Source organism: Perca flavescens, chromosome 2 (genome assembly GCF_004354835.1).
Source record: "Perca flavescens isolate YP-PL-M2 chromosome 2, PFLA_1.0, whole genome shotgun sequence".
NCBI classification, from domain to species: domain Eukaryota; kingdom Metazoa; phylum Chordata; class Actinopteri; order Perciformes; family Percidae; genus Perca; species Perca flavescens.
The window spans coordinates 42,545,241-42,551,176 of NC_041332.1; positions in this window are offsets into that span (position 1 = coordinate 42,545,241).

Consider the following 5,936-nt stretch of genomic DNA (forward strand, 5'->3'; position numbering starts at 1 on the left):
ACAAAATTTGCTCTTTGTTTCTCCACAGCAATCGGTCCCAAAATGTCCCAGTTGGATAGCAAATGCCATTGTCTATGTCATTCCCTGAAAGAACCAAGCAGGCCTGCCTTGTTGCACCATCCAATTTTTCTTCAAAACGTGCCATTTTTAGCGTGTAGCTTGCTAGCTCGAAGTTTTGCAAATTTTTTTTTTCATAATTTTGCAAGACGAGGGACATCCGGCGTAAGCAGACAAAGCGTGTGAATGGGAGAAATAACATGTTATATTCGCCGTTTTAACACTACTAGAAATGAAACTGTAGAAGGTGTCTCATCGCTATCCTCGTTCAAATTTAAAGCACTAAAAATTATGTCCAGCTACAAAAACAGCTGGAAGCAGGAAAGTCAGAAGTCAGAATGGCAGGTCAAAGAGTCGTTGCTGTGAAAATGATACACCGTCTCGTCTAGTAACATCGGTGTAAACTGGCACGTTTTTAAAACGTTGCAGACAGGCACGTTGCAATTAGTTACAAGTTTCAACTCTCTTCGTCACAAATCTTTGGTCTGAGCTGGGCTTAAGAATCTTTTTTTACAGGGTTCTTTTTCAGCTGGGAACATTAAAAAGCCAGCCAGGGACATGGCTTATTTACCTAATTCATAAAGCTAACATTAGCCTAATAAGTTGATACAATCGGCTAGGACAGTTGTCTTTTCAGCAATATCTACTGTATGGTTGCCGGCTAAAAATGAGAAGACGCTTCTGTCTACCTCTGGCCTGCAACTCTAGAGCCCTGCCTGTTTCCACTCTCATCTTTACTCAGATCTACAGTACAGGGATGGGGCAGATGTATGAGGCTGTAGCTGGTAATACAGCAGCCTGCAGGACGTGTGGCATATTTTGAAAAGACTGCTCAATACTGTCGACTCTTTCTCTCACGCTGCAACCCTCCCTGTCCAAGCAGGACAGAGCGTGTGTGGAGCTAAGGCACATTTTGGTGCAGATCCAGCTGTCCAAAGTTCCATCAGAGGGGGGAACAAAAAGCTCAAGGTCTTCACTGACTTTCATCTCTTTCTCTCGCTCTCTCTCTGCCCATTCTGTTTGATTATTCTTTTCTCCCTACTACTTTTGTTTTCAGTCAAAGTATCTCTCTCTCTCACTCTGAACTCAGACACATACTTTTCTTCTTGTCTCTTTGACCTTTTATCTTTATTTCTCCTGGAGCCTAGTCCAGCACGATTTTCACTTCTGTCCCTGTCTGTCTTGTTCTCCATTTCTTTCTGTCCCACCTCTCTCCACTAGTGGTGGGCAGATCGATCCAAATATCGATAATATCGATAACCAACATTGGTATTGATATTGATCAGTACCAGTGTAATGAGATCGCTACTTTAGTTTTAGTTTCTCTCCAGTATGCACCGCTGCAGGTTCATCTAAGAGGCGACCTGGCTGTCTGTGCCTCTGCTTTCAAGTGGTCAAGTCCTGTCACAGCTCGGAGCAGGCACACTTTGCTCCTCCTCCCCCCTCTTGTGATTTGATGTTGTAGCGTCACGTGACTCAGCGGCGCCGGGCAAACAAGCACACAAGCAGCCAGGCCGGCGGCGGCCAGCAGCACACACACACAAGCAGGACCGAGACGGAGCAGAAGCATGGCAGAGAGGAAGAGGAGCGCTGTGTGGCTAGATTTTCAGGCCAAAAATGAAACAACGGCAAGCTGTATAATTTGTAAAAAGGCTGTAAGATACAATGGTAACACAACAAATTTATACAAGCTTATGAAAATTCTGTAATTGGTTTTAACTTATTAATAATCCAAATGTAAAATCACAAAAACCCTTAGGCTAAAGGTCATGAAAATTCATCCTCCTTAATTATTAAAAAGTATCGGTATTGGCAATACTGGCCCTGTATTTACTTGGATTGATGCCAAATATTGCAGTATTCCTCCACCCCTCCCCTGTCAATGCCTCTCATATATCTTACTCTTTCACTTTGTCTTTTTAATCTGGTGAAGATTGGCCACTAGGGGGCGCTACAAATCCAAAACGTTTATATTATCTCATCCGATTTTTAAATTTTTTTAATGGTACCATCAAGGGGTCCTCAAGGTTTTTTAGGCCAATGACCCCTTAATTAAAGCAGGGAGGGGAGTAGGGAGCCCCTACTACATACAGTATATTGTATACAATTGTTGTACAGTTGCAGACTAAACTGGGCCAGATGGATAAAAAATTTCTTTTTTCACAAATAGGCTAATTTATCTTTGCTATTAATATGTTGAATCAAAATAATATATATACTTTAAGACATATATTTAAATATTAAAAAAAAAATTTCAACATAACTTGGTGAGTTATGCTTGAAGAGCTCTGATCTAGGGCCACTCCTGAGGGAGAAGCCCACAATGGTCAAAATGGGCGCGGCCTATTAAACCCCCCAAAAATTAATATAAAATGTTAAATGTAAAAGTTTGCAATTTCAATTTACCACAGACCTTGCAGCTTACGTTGCCGTATTTCCTGACGTTTGCCTCAGCGACGTTGAGCTTTTGGTTTTGCTATCCCAGACCCTGCAGGTCGTCGGGGCAACTCGCGCCGGGGAGGACTTGGACCCCGTCATAACTGCTTGCAGTTCTAGTTCCTCTTAGTAGTCCTTCATGTTTTCCACTTCTGTCCCGGTCTGTCTTGGTCTCCATTTCTTTCTGTCCCACCTCTTTCTGCCCCTCCCCTGTCATTGCCTGTCACATCTCTTACTCTTTCACTTTGTTTTGTCTGTTATTATTCTAGTATCTCTCAACCACTGGCAGACCCGGGTGGATATAATCCTGTGGTGCATGTTGAGGCAACAGTGTTTTTCTTTTTCTTCCCCTGTCTATGTCTGTCCCTGCCTTCTGTTGTCCTCACAGTACCGCTGCCACCCCGTCCAGCAGCTCTGCGTCTCCACTTGCATCCATCGCCCGTCCCAGAGAGGACTTTTCAGGGCTCCCATAAATCATTTCTCCCTCACAGAGTAGTTGTGAGTTCGGGCCAGTTCCCCCTAAATGAATAATTAGGCTCCCACCACCACCACCAACTTCACCTAATTAACAGCTCAACCATAAAGAATTATAGTGGCTACATTCGCAACCCACATTTTGGATTTTAAAAATGCCCCCCTCCAGTCTACACCTCTTTTCCTTTCCTTTTTTTTATTTTTCTGAAACTTCTAATTCAGACATCATGAAAACATTTGAATGAAGACTGAGGAAATGAAAAAAAAAAAAGTCATTAGCATTTCTCTCTCTTTGCGACGCCGTAGGCGATCTCACAGTGGTCATTAGAGAGCTCAGTGTGGAAAAAATTAGCCATACTATGTTTAAATGGATTCTTATTTAAAATACTGCAGGTGTGCAGGATGTGCTTGTGAAGTATATCTGTAGTTAGCTGCAGATAATGTTATAGGCATGTACCCATGCCCAGAGGTGGACGCATTCTGAGTCTTTGATAATTTATTACCAAGCTTAATTAAATGTGGACCCCTGGCGACGGTTTAGCTAAACAAGCTTTCATCCAGGCCATTGCAATGCTAATATGAAGTAAGCGGCGTTTTGGCTTCCAGAAGAAAGAAAGTGCCTTTTTTTATTGGTAATGCTGCTAATTCATACCCTATTGTTAGCTTTGTTGGATGTGGTCGTATTAGTCATACAATGTCAAATGGAACACATTGAGATTACAAAGTGACTGACACAGATTGAAGCCTTTATCTACCAATTGATGCAAACAACATTTGGATTCTGACATAAAATGGAACACAGTTGTAATTAAATGCCTGTCATAGTCAAAGAAGGAATTAGATTAAATAGCACTTTTACACTCACAAAGACTTTTCTTTGCTTTTCAGCTCCATTGTTCTATTGTGTAGCCGGGGCCGCCAGCAACAGTCGTGACTAATTTACACAGTAATTGGAAAACAAACGGGGGAAAAAACTATTTGTTATGCTATAAAGTTAGATGAACAGGTTGCACAACTGATTTAATGAACTCCACACTGTGCTACAACTTTGTATTGCAGAGATGGTTGTTGCATTTTAAAAAAGGCATTCATTAAAGTCCGACAATGTTTGACATTTCTATCAATGTCCTTGACACATTATTGTGATAAACATTCTCGATTTATTCACCGTACTCCATCCCTTTTGACTCTTAGCTTGCAGCACAATATATGTATACTCATATAGTGAATGTGGCACAGTACTTACAGTACAATACTACTATCCAAAATTTAAGTTGCACAAATCGTCGCATATTTTCAGATAAGAAAATAAAATGAGGTCAGAGGGAAAGCAGCTTTACAGAGTAAATGCATATTACCTGTAACAAAATATACAACAGGTTTCAACAGAGCTATGGCCTTAATCCGTACTTTCAAGTCTTCTTCAATACAGCATGATGTTCATTTTACAAATGATGGTGCCATAGGGGCGTGGCTACACGCCAAGCTGTCAATCATGGCAGAGGCTTAGCAGTAATAACCATGGCCCTGTGGACATTAAAATAGCCGTGAACTTGTGTTTGTCTGTTGTCTGTCATTTCATCTTAAACTTTGAGCCTCGCACTGTTACTACTACTCACTACATCAAAGTTAATTGGAACACTTTTGTCGCCTAAGAATGTCTTGTTCAGCGTTCTGCCAACCAATCTAGATAGCTGACGCTAGCTTTAGCTGGTATTTTAAGGGATAAGGTTTGCTGATTTTCTGTTCTGCCGTACAAGCAGATGAATGGCGGCTGTACCCGGAGGTCTGCGCTGAGTAGCCGCTAAATCTCTGCTGCATTACTCTCTTCAGAAGGGTTGAAAATCTGCATATGTCCCCCTAGCGTTTAGTTTAGTGCAGCGCCATTGTAACCGTAATCAACACTGGCTTGGCCGCATCATCCTCCACAGCAATGCCCTCTTGTCAAAAATCCTCACATCCAGTTGCAAATAAACCAGGGGCTTCAAAACGGCAGTCCACAAACCAATAAATGACGTCACATATGCTACATCCACTATTTTTACAGTCTCTGGCTATGGATCATGGAAAGTCATCAGCTGTGTATTTTAGTGTAAGATCTTCTACCCACATGAATAATTGTATTTGTAGATTGTCAAAGCATCATGGTGGAGTGGGTCTCTATTGTTCTTTCTGTCTCCATTTTAGCCTTAAAGAAACAGATACATACACACAACAGAAATTGAATTAATTAGCAATAGACCCAATCACAATGTTTGTGTACAATAACTTCCGGGTAGAAACCCCCTGTATGTACAATTTAACAGGGCTCAGCAAACAGGGGCGAGGAACGACTGGATATACTCTCATCTCATTCATCTAAAATGAATGTTTGATGCTTTCATATGTCTACAGATCTAATTTACCTGTTGGGTCACAGACTAAAGTATGACTCCACCCAAACTATTAGTCAGTCCGACCGGTGGTGACATGTTGCTGTTCCTAACCCTAGATTTGGTTTATCAAAGACACTAGCAAAGCAACATAGGACAGAAAATAATCACAGCAGAAACATCAGACAGGTCGGACCTCTGTGTTTGACTATATATCTTTAAATGTTACAGTTACGCTGAAAATACAGAAATTAACACATTTGCCGATTTCACATACAAATCAACTGGCGTTTGTCTAGCTGACAGCTTGGGACAGGCTGAGTTAATGATTCTGGTGCTGATGCTAGCACGGATAAAGTGCCACAGAATGTGTATTGAAACGTGTTCCTGATATTTAAAGAAGAGATCCATCAGCTCCTCTATTCAGGAAGTATCTATTGCTGTCTGTAGATAAAGTAAATGCTTTTTCAGTAATGTAATGTTTAAATTCATGAATTGCAGACAAGGTCTCCCAGATACATTTGATACTCAGTCAAACTCAACTAAAACATTTTTAATAATAAAAAAAAAAATCCAATCTGAGTTTTCTGTTGCACG